This window comes from Neomonachus schauinslandi, chromosome X, assembly GCF_002201575.2.
Source record: "Neomonachus schauinslandi chromosome X, ASM220157v2, whole genome shotgun sequence".
In the NCBI taxonomy this organism is placed as follows: domain Eukaryota; kingdom Metazoa; phylum Chordata; class Mammalia; order Carnivora; family Phocidae; genus Neomonachus; species Neomonachus schauinslandi.
Window position 1 is genome coordinate 58374802 of NC_058419.1, and position 15279 is coordinate 58390080.

A 15279-nucleotide genomic window follows, 5' to 3' on the forward strand; every position below is an offset into this window, starting at 1 on the left:
CAAAGTTATTTTCTTTTCAACTAGTCTGGTCTGGAAATATTCCAGTTAGTTCCTTCAGGAAAGGATCTTTGTATTTCCCTACCTTGATTATTTCATCAAGAGAGCTAATCATTATCTTACCATTCCATAATGAGGCCTGACTTGGTGCTGTTGCTATTGTGGACCATATTGTTGTTTCAGTACCACCCCTCTTTATAGTCTCCTTGATCTCTAATGTTGAGGAACAAATACAAGATTTTTTCCCTTCTTGAAAATTTATTAGTGGATGCTGTCATTGTCTTTAGCAGCAGTTCTGAAGATCTGGTAAGCACTTGGAATATTGAGGTAAGTCTTTTAGTACTTTGTCAGAATTTCTTATATAATGTTTACATGTATATGTTATTTTGAAAGATTATTTACTATTCTTGCTGGTAGTTTTCTTTTTTTGTGTACTTTGTTTTCTTCTGGTTTGTTTTTAGGTGAGAAGTAAGAAAGGAGTTGGAAGGTGGAGAGACTTAGAGCTAAGCTTAATTGGGTTTTTGTAGATAAAAGAAATGTTTTCTGAATTGTCCTGGAGGCATTCTATGTAACTGATTTTGCTCCTAGATTTCAACCTGTATCTATACATTTGCAGTAGGTCCTGCTGTGTGTGTGTGTGTGTGTGTGTGTACATGAGTGAGAGAGCGAGAATTTTACTTATACCTTGCTTCATTTCACAAAATCTTTGAGATGGTTTATAGGAAATACAATCCAATAACAAAACTATTTTGATATTCAGGATAAGGAAAAACAAAGTAGGAGATGTATGGAAAGGATGGAGAAAGGTTGGAGAGTGAAATAGAACACAGGTAAGCAGGCTCTAAGGGTCTACTATACATTTAAAATATAGTTGAATTGCAAATTTGTCCTTGAAGTTCCTTGGGGTTCTCAACTCTGACTGTCGTATATACCAGGGAGGTTTTTTTTTTCTTGAACAACAGAAATTTTTCTTTTCTTTTCTTTTCTTTTTTTTTTTAAAGATTTTATTTATTTATTTGACAGAGAGAGACACAGCGAGAGAGGGAATACAGGTGAGGGAGAGGGAGAAGCAGGCTTCCCGCCGAGCAGGGGGCCCAATGTGGGGCTCGATTCCAGGACCCTGAGATCATGACCTGAGCCGAAGGCAGACGCTTAACGACTGAGCCACACAGGCACCCCTTTTCTTTTCTTTTTTTGATGTAGCGTTCAATGATTCATTATTTGCAGATAACACCCAGTGCTCTTACAACATGTGCCCTCCTTAATACCCATCACCAGGCTTTCCCCCCACCAAAACCCTCAGATTGTTTCCCAGAGTCCATAGTCTCTCATGGTTCATCTCCCCCTCTGATTTCCACCTCCTTCAGTTTTCCCTTCCTTCCCTAATGTCCTCCATGCTATTGCTTATTTTCCACATATGAGTGAAACCATATGATAATTGTCTTTCTCTGCTTGACTTATTTCACTTAGCATAATCCCCTCTAGTTCCATCCATGTCCATGCAGATGGTGCATATTCATCCTTCCTGATGGCTGAGTAATATTCCATTGTATATATGAACCACATCTTCTTTATCCATTCATCTGTTTGTTTTTTTTTTTTAAGATTTTATTTACTTATTTGACAGAGAGAGAGTTAGCAAGAGCAGGAACACAAGCGGGGGAGTGGGAGAGGGAGAAGCAGGCCTCCTGCCAAGCAGGGAGCCCGATGCAGGGCTCGATCCCAGGACCCTGGGATCATGACCTGAGCCGAAGGCAGACGCTCAATGACTGAGCCACCCAGGCGCCCCTATCCATTCATCTGTTAAAGGGCATCTCGTCTCCTTCCACAGTTTGGCTACCGTGGACATCGCTGCTAGGAACATTGGGGTGCATGTGCCCCTTCTTTTCACTACATCTGTGTCTTTGGGGTAAATACCCAGTAGTGCAATTGCTGGGTCATAGGGTAGCTCTATTTTCAACTTTTTGAGGAACCTCCATACTGTTTTCCAGAGTGGCTGCACCAGCATGCATTCCCACCAGCAGTGTAAGAGGGTTCCCCTATCTCCACATCCTCTCCAACATTTGTTGTTTCCTGTCTTGTTAATTGTTGCCATTCTAACTGGTCTAAGGCGGTATCTCAATGTGGTTTTGATTTATATTTCCCTAATGGCTAATGATGTTGAACATTTTTTCATGTGTCTGGTAGCCATTTGTAGGTCTTCTTTGGAGAAATGTCTGTTCATGTCTCCTGCCCATTTTTTCACTTGATTCTTTGTTTTTTGGGTGTTGAGTTTGAGAAGTGCTTTATAGATCTTGGATACCAGCCCTTTTTCTGAAATGTCATTTGCAAAAATCTCCCATTCCGTGGGTTGCCTCTTTGTTTTGTTTACTGTTTCCTCTGCCTGGCAAAAGCTTTTTATCTTGATGAAGTCCCAAAAGTTCATTTTTTTCTTTTGTTTCTCTTGCCTTTGGAGATGTATCATGAAAGAAGTTGCTGTGGCCGATGTTGAAGAGGTTCTCCTCTAGGATTTTGAGTTTTATTTATTTATTTTTTTATTTTTATTTTTATTTTTATTTATTTATTTATTTTTTATTTTTAAATGGCCAAACAGTAGTGCTTTATTGATAAAAGGTTAGTTTCAACGGATACAAAATTGCTGTGTAAAATAAGTTTTCAAAATACATTTCTATAGGTAAAGATCATCTCTTAGTAAAAGCAGTTATCTCTAAGTGAAAGTATTTATTTAGATTTGGGCAGCAAACAGAGGGAGATGTAGAAGTGAGACAATGTAGGTCCACCCACCCTGCATAACCCTTTCCAGGTGGCGGCTGGCCCTCGTAGTTCTACCCAAACATACGGGGGGCCTGCAGCCACCACACGTACATGTGCCCCCAGCTCCACCTTTTAAACAGCTTTTACTAGTGTACTTAATGCCAAAATAACCCAGATAGCTGGCCTTGCACGGAGGTGCTAAAGTCACTTAACACTTTCTCTTGGTAAGAACTCTGTACAACTGTGCCTGAAACTAAGGCTTGTGACTAGTCACCATTATGCAACAGTGGGAAGACAAAGTTCTTGAGAACACCTGATTACTGTCTGTAGCCCGCCTCTGTGACTAATGTGTTTTGACCACGTCACTTTATTTTGTCTGGCCCAAGCAAAAACTCTTCCCATCCTCAGGGGAAGTGTTTTCTGCATCTCTGCCCCTCTTGTTAGAGCAAAATGAAAACATGGAGCCAACACCTGCTCCCTCCAGGTGTCCTTTCACCTATCACTCTCTGGGGACCACTTTCCCAATGTCAGTAGAAATGTTGAAAAAAGCAAGCCCTGGAGCCTCTCAGCACCCCTTGGAAGGAAGGAAAGGGCCAAGGCCACAGAGCACAGAAGACTGATCTGACTGGTGGTCTACCAGTCAGACCACGGTGCAGATTTGAAATGTCTTTCAGTCTCACCCGACATATGGGGAGGTTTGTAGTACACATAACGAAGGACGTGATGGTGGCTGAAAATGGGTAACAATCTGCACATAAAAAAATGACTGCTGCTATTTGCCTCCTTTCAGAAAACTATTAAAAATTTTAGAGAACCAGTTAAAGGAAAGCCAAATCAGGAAAACCTGGTCGGCATTCAGGCATCATGGGGCCATTAGCCTCAGGGCCCAGGACAGGTCTGGGTTCAGAGGGCTACCCCCCAAAGGACCCTGATTCTCACTGCTCAGGCAGGTCTTATAAACCTGTAGTTACAGAAAGCACATTAGAGTGCCATATAAAAATGTAAAAAGGCTGGTTTCTAAATATATCATTTATTAATTTTCCTTAAAAAAGTAACTTTTCATATTAGTTGAGTAAAAATCGTTTACTGGCTCTCTCTGCATGGGTAAGAATCACTGCTGTAATATGAAAACTGGAGCTCATGGATGCTCGCTGTCCATAGTAGAGGGTAACTAGTATCAGGGGAACACTACAAAACGTGGCTTGTGGCAGGTTCTTGGCAGAGCAGCTTAAAAAATGACCTAGCATCAGAATCCAAAGACTTCTTAAAATTTGCTAATTGCCTGTTTTTTAAAAAGAGCTATTTTAGTATACACATATTAGATAATAATTCTGTTGTTTTACTTGGTAAAAAAGTAAATGTGCAGATGAATTAACAGTATTGAATTATAGAAACAAAACTGGTTTTAAGTGTTGTGCTCAAAACAAAGCGAAGCAAGGGAGGATCTCCATCTTGGTGACCTGGTAGGTAAATGCCCTGCAGACGCCAGCTCATCTTTCCGTATCACTGGGTCCACATCACTAGCACTCAGGCACATGCTGGCTACATCCGAATGTTCTAGAAATGAAATCAAGAGTGCTCAACAATTAGGCCAGCCAAATCAAAGAAATTCGATGTTAATTATACATACTGACTGATACTGGATGAAACTGAAGAACATAGCATCAAAATCTATCACTTACCTGATGCAGAATCAGATGAAGATGAGCACTTTAAAGAGCAGACTAGACTTCTCAAGGCCAGTATCCCGTTCTCTGTGGTTGGATCCAATCAGTTGATTGAAGCCAAGGGCAAGAAGGTCAGAGGCCGCCTCTGCGCATGGGGCGTTGTGGAGGTGGAGATCCCATAGCACGACTTTCTGAAGCTGCAGACGATGCTCCTCACCCACATGCAGTATCTCCAGGAGGTGACCCAGGACCTTCACTATGAAAACTTCCATTCCAAGAGGCTCAAAAGAGGCGGCAGAAAGGTGGAAAACGAGGACATGAATAAAGACCAGATCCTGTTGGAGAAGGAAACAGAGCTTCGCTGCATGCAGGAAATGATCACGAGGATGCAGGCGCAGATGCAGCTGCAGATGCAGGGTGGGGATGGCGATGGTGGGGTCCATGGGCATCACGTGTAAGAAAATAGTTTTGCAAGATACAGAAAACATTCCGCATGAGTACTACAGCTGTGTGTTTCCGAGAGATCATTGGAGGGGTGCCCATCCACATTTTACAGTACCTGTGCCTGAGAATTTAATTTTTTTTTAAACTTTTGATGTGTTTTGTATGACGTACTTTTAACATTTGTATTTTGTTGCTATGTTATACTTTATATTTTGTGAGGTGAACCTTCCATTTTCATTTTTCTTCCACCTTAACTAACCACTAATGTTGGAATGGATTTTGAGTTTTAAAACCATTGTCCATGCTAGTGCCTCAGAGAGATTGATACTTTACTGATCTGGTGGGGGCCTAAGCATCATTCCTCAGATGATTATGGTGTACAGCCAAGGATAAAGAACCACAGCTCTAGGCCAAAGTGAAAAGAGAAATAGTCATATAGTTCTCATTATCCAACAACAACAACAATAAACATATCAGTTAAAAGCTAGCAGTTAGCTCTAAAATTAATTTTCTGTGAATTGTAAGGTTTTTCTGCATGTTTCATTTTGTTGTTGTTTTAAGATATGGCGGGGGTATTGGGAGTATTTGAGCTGTCTTGTAGGCTCCTGCTGTGTAGTTTTGAGGAACATGCTTTCCCATAGAGTAAAAACAAAATATAAGTGTCCTAGCTGATTTTGATATTGCTTAGCCTTGACATAGCAGTTAAATGATTTGTGTCCCTTATTATCAGCTAAATAAGGAGATATTGACTCTATTTTCAATAAAATACCCTAGCAAATATTCTAACAAAAATTTCAAAGTCCTTGGATAGTTATTCTTACTATAGGATTTATCTGCCTCTCCTATATAGTGGTTGGAGACAGACTTTTAAGAGGGAATATAGTAATTCTAACACCTAATGCGATTTTTTTTTTTTTTACCTGTAAAGACATTAGAATCCATTCCTTCTTAAATGTTTCTAAACTTAAGGGAGAAAAATATGACATTTATTGAGCATGTATTATCTCTTCAGTTTTATTCACTCTTCAACATAACTTGGTAAGAAAAAGGTGTGTCTTTTTATGAGAAAAAGATGTACAGATTAGTGGGAGGCATATTTGGAATTTGAATCTAGATCATTTTAATAATTTCGTGCTCTTTCCTCTATACATTGTTGTCTTTCCCCACCATAAGGACAATATTAAACATAAGGAGAGGATATAGACAAATTGTTGATAACCATATCAGATCAGTAAATCAGATTTGATTTAATAGCCATATCTACTCAAAATTATACAGGACCTAGAATATCTAAAACAATTTTTAAAACGAAGACTTAAATGCAAGGAATCCCTCTATATGGGATTTTAAGGTTTACTATATTACTGCAAGTAATTAAGACAGTGTGATATTGATGGAAGTATAGATGCATAGATCAATGGAACAAAAGAGGGAACCCAGAAATAGATGCACACAAATATGCTTAACTGATATCTGAGAGAAGTATAGAAACAAATAAAGGTCTTCAGTTTCCTCATATATAAGATGGAAAGTAATGTATTTCTGATTATTTTGAGAGGCTAAACAGTTGTGCTTTGTACACAATGTTTGAGAAGAATAATAAAGTTTTGTTGTTTTAACAAAATGACTCTAAAATTTAGGTGTCCTAAACAAAGTACTTTTTTGTCCTGATAAATAAATCAATGGACGTTTTAAACTTATTTTACATTGACCAAGGTAGTATTTTAATGAAATTACATGGACCTCATATCTCTAAGAGGTTACTACAATGAGAAGAATTACTACCAAAGAATGCCATGTTATGTACATGTCATGTATATGCATGCATTCATCTGTACATATATATGTACGTGTCCTTTGAAAGTAGACTTTCCAAAGCTTGTGGTGTAGCTCATATGTGATTGGCCAGATGGCCAGTGTCTTGGCATTGGGAATCCTTTGGAGCTATTAGAAACTATTAATGTCATTTAGCTCTGATTTCAACCAATCAGGGTAAACAAATTCCTGCCTGTGTAGTAACCAGGGAAGCTGTTTCTCTGTCACTGAACCAAAGTTTTAAAAACTCAAATGTTCCACAAATACCTTCTAATGTGTATATAATATTGATATGCTTAGTTCAACTCATAATAATTTATCATTTGCAGAACTTAAAACATGATGATAATGAGATTGCCTTTAATTGGTTCTAAATATTTTGCATGCGTTTATTTAGCAGATTATTTTAAATGCCTTTTTAAGTGTAAGGTGTTATGTTAGTTACTAGATACGGATCATTTGGTTAATGCTCTAGGCTTCTGCCTTGATAAGTGAAAACCAATTAACTGTGCATCCATTCTTGCATAGTCACAAGGAAATATCTGAAAGGACAGTATATTATGTCAAAAAGACCAATAAATTTAGGCTTATTAAAAGCTTTTCTTAAATTTCATCTTTCTGGACATTAATGTTTTAATTCTATACTCCTGTGGTATTATTACTTGCAGATTAACTGATAGTTCCTTTCCACTCTTTGCTTCTTAAAAAAATATTGATAGTTTAAAAAATATTAATAGATTTCCTTCTATTTAAATCAGCTGTCAAGAATGGAGTCACAGTATGTATGACAGTTTAGTTTGTGTTTTATTCTTGTTTTAAGTACCTCCTCTTACTCCTGGCATTTGACTGTGACAGTTGGAGAGGATGATTATGTTTGGGCATATGTCCCTCTTACTTTAATTTAGTGTTCTTCTACAATCATTTTCGCTATATGGGAAAGGAAACTTACTTTTACTAATGGATTGTCTTTGAATTTGGGTTTCTTAGTTCTTTGAACTTGCTGCACTGGTGTTGAAATGATGTTTCTAGAGGTTGGTTTTCTCGGTTAGCAAGTCACCCTTCAAGTTGCTAGTAATAGGTCTCAGTTCAGTGATACTTGATTTTGTATATTCCACCTCCAACTTGCTGATGTGTGTGCTCAAATATGGCAGAATACATAAATTGCTATTGTAGTGATAGTAGTAAAATCTTAAAATTAGGCCTTTTCTCACTGTTTGCATTGAGATTGTTCAGAATAGCAGGATAAATAATAGCATATGTGACAGTTTTAACAGATACATATTAATAGTCCCTGTGAAACATAGGTTTGGCTAGATAATGTGAGGCTAACTTCAGCATTTTTATTTAAACTACCAGGTTCTGTGTTACAGAAAGATTATTAAGAGGGCCATGGCATGGCTATTTTTCTAGAAATAACAGCATCTCTGAAGAGAGTGATCTTGAATTAGGCCATTGTTTTGGGGACTCATCCCAATTGAATAAATTTTATAACTTTAGGGTCACTATCTCTTTTTAATTTGGGAGAAACAAAGTGTCATCATCATTTCAGTTTTTACATTCTTAGATTCTACATTTTTTAAGGAGCAGTGTATTTGACTTTCTTTGTTTTGAAACCTTGTAGCCCTTAGTATGGCAAAAGTAAAATATTGAAAGGTTTTGGCTGAATTATGCAGGTTCCAAAAAGTGAGCTAAATATTCTTACGTATTAGGTTCTTTTTAAGATTAACAGCATCTAAAAAATAATTCTTCCTGCCTTCAGGGACGTGTTTTTCATGTTTCAGCCAATAAAATTCTAGATTTCAAAACAGCATAAAAAATAATCCATTTTGTTGGCCTTTTTTCAAATTAAAAAGAGTACAAGGGACATTGGAGTAAAAGTATGTTGAATATATAGGTTAAAAAAAAAATACAGTGTGACAAGAGGTCCACACCAAGACACATGGGACCTAAAATGGTAAAAATAGAGATAATTAAAGAATTTTAAAGGTTGAAAGAGAAAAAAGACAGTTACATACAAAAGAAACACCATAGGGCTATCAGCAAATTTTTCAGAAGCAACTTTGCAGGCTAGAAGGGAGTGGCATGATATATTCAAAGTGATGAAAAGTAAGAATCTGTAGCCAAGAATACTAGTCTTATCTAGCAAGGGTATCATTCAGAACACAAGGAGAGATAAAGAGATTCTCAGACAAACAAAAACTAAAGGAATTTATGACCACTAAGCCAGCCCTACAAGAAATATTAAAGGGGAGTCTTTGAGTGGAAAGGAAATACCATCAGTAAGAGTATAGAAAATAAAAAACACAAAAACAGTCAAAACAAGTATTTCAGTAAAAATCAATCAAGACATTCATAAAAGGATGTAAAATATGATAGCAAATATCTGAAATGAGGGGGAGAGAGGAGTAAAGAATGAGTTCAACATTAATTGACCATCAGCTTAATATAGATTGCTGTATGTAGAAGATGTTATATATAAACTGAATGGTAACCACAAACCAAAAAAACAGTAACAGATATGCAAAAATAAAGAGGAAGGACCCACATATATCACTAAAGAAAACCAACAAACTATGAAAGAAGAAAGGATCAGAAAAAAGGCTACAAAACAACCACGCAACAAGTAACAAAATGGCAATAAATACATATGTATCAATAATTAGTTTGAGTATAGATCCTTTATCTCTTTGGTTAGGTTTATTCCTAGGTATCTTACGGTTTTTGGAGCTATTGTAAATGGAATTGATTCCTTAATTTCTCTTTCTTCAGTTACATTGTTAGTGTATAGACATGGAACTGATTTCTCTGCATTGGTTTTGTATCCTGCCATGTTGCTGAATTGCTGTATGAATTCTAATAACTACTGGGTAGAGCCTTTTGGGTTTTCCACATAAAGTATAATGTCACCTGCAAAGAGAGAGAGTTTGACTTCTTCTTTGCCAATTTGAAAGACCCCAAATCACCAGGGGAATATTGAAAAAGAAAACCAAAGCTGGGGGTATCACAATGCCTGACTTCAAGCTCTATTACAAAGCTGTAGTCAAGGCAGTATGGTATTAGCACAAAAACAGACACATAGATCAATGGAACAGAATAGAGACCCCAGAAATGGACCCTTAACTCTATGGTCAACTAATCTTTAACAAAGCACAAAAGAACACCCAATGGAAAAAAGGCAGTCTCTTCAATAAATTGGTGCTGGGAAAACTGGACAAACACATGCAGAAGAATGAAACTGGACCATTCTCTTACACCATACACAAAGATAAACTCAAAATGGATGAAAGACCTCAATGTGAGACAGGAATCATCAAAATCCTAGAGGAGAACATAGACAGTAACCTCTTTGACATTGGCCACAGTGGCTTCTTTCAAGACATGTCTCTAAATGCAAGGGAAACAAAAGAAAAAATGAACTTTTGGGACTTCATCAAGATAAAAAGCTTTTGCACAGCAAAGGAAACAGTCAACAAAACAGAGGCAACCCATGCAATGGGAGAATATTTTTGCAAATGACATTTCAGAAAAAGGGCTGGTATCCAAGATCTATAAAGCACTTCTCAAACTCAACACCCAAAAAACAAAGAATCTAATCAAGAAATGGGCAGAAGACATGAACAGACACTTCTCCAAATAGACCTACAAATGGCTACCAGACACATGAAAAAATGTTCAACATCATTAGCCATTAGGGAAATACAAATCAAAACCACATTGAGATACCACCTTAGACCAGTTAGAATGGCAACAATTAACAAGACAGGAAACAACAAATGTTGGAGAGGATGTGGAGATAGGGGAACCCTCTTACACTGCTGGTGGGAATGCATGCTGGTGCAGCCACTCTGGAAAACAGTATGGAGGTTCCTCAAAAAGTTGAAAATAAAGCTACCCTATGACCCAGCAATTGCACTACTGGGTATTTACCCCAAAGACACAGATGTAGTGAAAAGAAGGGGCACATGCACCCCAATGTTCCTAGCAGCGATGTCCACGGTAGCCAAACTGTGGAAGGAGACGAGATGCCCTTTAACAGATGAATGGATAAAGAAGATGTGGTTCATATATACAATGGAATATTACTCGGGAATCAGGAAGGATGAATACCCACCATCTGCATGGACATGGATGGAACTGGAGAGGATTATGCTAAGTGAAATAAGTCAAGCAGAGAAGAACAATTGGTTTCACTTATATGTGGAACTACGGAATAGCATGGAGGACTACAGGGGAAGGGAGGGAAAAGTGAATGGGATGAAATCAGAGAGGGAGACATAAACCATGAGAGACTCTGGACTCCAGGAAACAAACTGATGGTTACAGAAGGGAGGGGGTGGGGGGGGTGGGGTAACCAGGTGATGGGTATTAAGGAGGGCACATGTTGTGATGAGTACTGAGTGTTAAATGCAACTAATGAATCGTTGAACATCAACGTCATCAAAAACTAATAATGTACTATATGCTGGCTAACAACATAAAAAAAAATAACTCTAAAATTGACAGTAAAGAAAAAAAAGTAATTAGTTTGAATGTAAGTGTACCAAATGTCCCAATCAAAAGACATAATGTGTCAAAGTGAATTAAAAAAAAAAAAAAAAAAAAAAAACCAAGACCCATCCAGATGCTGCCTATAAGACACTCATTTCAGACCTAAGCACACCTGCAGATTGAAATTGAGGGGATGGGGAAACATCTACCATGCAATGGATGTTAAATGAAAACTGGAGTACCAATATATAGATCAGACACAATAGACTTTAAAACAAAGTCTGTAAAAAGAGTCAAAGACTATATAATAATAAAGGGGACAATCCCAAAAGAAGATATAACAATTTAAATATCTATGCACCTGAAATAGCACCCAAATGCATAAAACAGTTAATAACAAAATAAAGGAACAATTAACAGTAATACAATAATAGTAGGGGATGTAACACCCCACTTATGTTGATGGACAGATCATCCAAACAAAATCAACAAGGAAAGAGCAGCTTTGAATGATACACAGGTTCAGATGGATTTAAGAGATACATTCAGAGCATTCCAAACTAAAACAGAAAACACATTCATTTCAAGTACACATAGGACATTCTCCAAAATAGACCACATATTAGGCCACAGAAGAGCCTCAATAAATTCTAAAAGATTAAAGACATACCATACTTCTTTTCTTCTTCTTCTTTTTAATTTTATTATGTTATGTTAGTCACCATACAATGCATCATTAGTTTTTGATGTGGTGATCCACGATCCATTGTTTTTGTATAACACCCGGTGCTCCATGAAGTACGTGCCCTCCTTTTTTTTTTTTTTTTTAAAGATTTTATTTATTTATTTGAGACAGAATGAGAGACAGAGAGCATGAGAGGGAGGAGGGTCAGAGGGAGAAGCAGACTCCCTGCCGAGCAGGGAGCCCGATGCGGGACTCAATCCGGGAACTCCAGGATCATGACCTGAGCCGAAGGCAGTCGCTTAACCCACTGAGCCACCCAGGCGCCCAGTACGTGCCCTCCTTAATAGCTATCACCAGGCTAAGCAATCCCCCCTCCCCCCTCCCCTCCAAAACCCTGTTTGTTTCTGAGAGTCCATAGTCTCTCATGGTTCATCTCTCCCTCCGATTTCTGCCCCCCTTCATTTTTCCCTTCCTTCTCCTAATGTCCTCCATGCTATTCCTTATGTTCCACAAATAAGGGAAACCATATGATAATTGACGTTCTCTGCTTGACTTATTTCACTTAGCATAATATCCTCCAGTCCCATCCATGTTGATGTAAAAGTTGAGTATTCATCCTTTCTGATGGCTGAGCCATATTCCATTGTATATACGGACCACATCTTCTTTATCCATTCATCTGTTAAAGGGCATCTTGCTCTTTCCACAGTTTGGCTATTGCAGACATTGCTGCTAGGAACATTGGCACATGGCCCATCTTTTCACTACATCTGTGACTTTGGGGTAAATACCCAGGAGTGCAATTGCTGTGTCATAGGGTAGCTCTATTTTTAATTTTTTGAGGAACCTCCACACTGTTTTCCAAAGTGGCTGTACCAACTTGCATTCCCTCTAACAGTGTAAGAGGGTTCCCCTTTCTCCACACCCTCTCCATCATTTGTTGTTTCTTGCCTTGTAAATTTTTGCCATTCTAACTGGTGTAAGGTGGTATCTCAATGTGGTTTTAATTTGAATGTCCCTGATGGCTAATGATGATGAACGTTTTTTCATGTGTCTGTTAGCCATTTGTATGTCTTCTTCAGAGAAGTGTCTTTTCATATCTTCTGCCCATTTTTTGACTTGATTATTTGTTTTTTGGGTGTTGAGTTTGAGAAGTTCTTTATAGATCTTGGATACCAGCCCTTTATCTGTAGTGTCATTTGCAAATATCTTTTCCCATTCTGTGGGTTGCCTCTTTGTTTTGTTGACTGTTTCCCTTGCTGTGCAGAAGCTTTTTATCTTGATGAAGTCCCAAAAGTTCATTTTTGCTTTTGTTTCGCTAGCTTTTGGAGATGTATCTTGGAAGAAGTTGCTGTGGGCTCTGTCAAAGAGGTTACTGCCTATGTTCTCCTCTAGGATTTTGATGGATTCCTGTCTCACATTGGGGTCTTTCATCCATTTTGAGTTTATCTTTGTGTATGGTGTTAGAGAATGGTCGAATTTCATTCTTCTGCATGTGGCTGTCCAATTTTCCCAGCACCATTTATTGAAGAGACTGTCTTTTTTCCATTGCATATTTTTTCCTGCTTTGTCGAAGATTATTTGACCATAGATTTGAGGGTCAATATCTGGGTTCTCTATTCTGTTCCTTTGGTTTATATGTCTGTTTTTCTGCCAGTACCATGCTGTCTTGGTGATCACTGCTTTGTAATATAGCTTGAAATCAGGCAACGTGATGCCCCCAGTTTTGTTTTTCTTTTTCAACATTTCCTTGGCGATTTGGGGTCTTTTCTGATTCCATACAAATTTTAGGATTGTTTGGTCCAGCACTTTGAAAAATGTCATTGGAATTTGATCGGGATGGCATTGAAGGTATAGATTGCTCTGGGTAGCATAGACATTTTAACAATGTTTATTCTTCTGATCCATGAGCATGGATTGTTTTTCCATCTTTTTGTGTCTCCTTCAATTTCTTTCATGAGTGTTTTGTAGTTCCTAGAGTATACATCCTTTACGTCTTTGGTTAGGTTTATTCTGAGGTATCTTACGGTTTTTGGTGCTATTGTAAATGGAATCGTTTCTCTAATTTTTCTTTCTACAGTTGTGTTGTTAGTGTATAAGAAAGCAACTGATTTTTGTTCATTGATTTTGTATCCTGCCACATTCCTGAATTGCTGTATGAGTTCTAGTAATTTGGGGGTGGAGTCTTTTGAGTTTTCCACATAAAGTATCATGTCATCTGCGAAAAGAGAGAGTTTGACTTCTTCTTTGCCAATTTGAATACATTTTATTTCTTTTTGCTGTCTGATTGCTGTTGCTAGGACTTCTAGTACTATGTTGAACAATAGTGGTGAGAGTGAACACATCATTTGATGTGTTCCTGATCTTAAGGGAAAGGCTCTCAGCTTTTCCCCGTTGACGATGATATTCGCTGTGGGTTTTTCATAGATGGATTTTATGAACTTGAGGAATGTTCCCTCTATTCCTATACTCTGAAGAGTTTTAATCATGAAAGGATGTTATATTTTGTCAAATCCTTTTCTGCATCAGTTGAGAGGACCATATGATTCTTCTCCCTTCTCTTATTAATGTGTTCTATCACATTGATTGATTTGCAAATGTTGAACCACCCTTGCATCCCGGGGATAAATCCCACTTGGTCGTGCTGGGTGTTCGTTTTAATGTATTGTTGGATCCTATTAGCTAGGATTTTGTTGAGTATTTTGGAATCCATATTCATCAGGGATATCGGTCAGAAATTCTCCTTTTTGATGGGGTCTTTGCCTGGATTGGGGATTAAGGTAATGCTGGCCTCATAGAATGAGTTTGGAAGTTTTCCTTCTGTTTCTATTTTTTGAAACAGCTTCAGGAGAATAGGTATTATTTCCTCTTTGAATGTTTGGTAGAATTCCCCAGGGAATCCATCAGGCCCTGGACTCTTGTTCTTTGAGAGGTTTTTGATCACTACTTCACTCTCGTTACTGGTTATTGGCCTATTCAGGTTGTCAATTTCTTCCTGTTTCAGTCTTGGCAGCTTATAGGTTTCCAGGAAGGCCTCCATTTCATCCAGATTGCTCAGTTTATTGGCATATAGTTGTTGATAATAATTTCTAATAATTGTTTCTATTTCCTTGGTGTTAGTTGTGATCTCTCCCCTTTCATTCATAATTTTATTAATTTGGGTCCTTTCTCTTTTCTGTTGGATCAGTCTGGCCAGTGGTTTATCAATCTTATTAATTCTTTTAAAGAACCAGCTTCTAGTTTCATTTGATCTGATCTACTGTGTTTCTGGTTTCTAATTCATTGATCTCTGCTCTAATTTTAATTATTTTTCTTCTAGTGCAAGGCTTAGGTAACGTTTGTTGCTTTTTCTCAAGTTCTTTAAGGTGTAGAGTTAGTTGGTGAATTCGGGATTTTTCTATTTTTTTTTGAGTGAGGCTTGGTTGGCTA

At 37.8% G+C, this 15279-nt stretch overlaps 1 protein-coding gene and 1 pseudogene across 1 annotated transcript in view; both read left to right on the plus strand.

Annotated features, from left to right (window-relative positions):
• The window catches only part of RPS6KA6 (ribosomal protein S6 kinase A6), a 196819-nt gene that overhangs the window by 13965 nt on the left and 167575 nt on the right, over positions 1-15279 (plus strand). The gene's annotated exons all lie outside the window — the stretch shown is intronic.
• On the plus strand, positions 1626-4876 carry LOC110581277 (annotated as a pseudogene).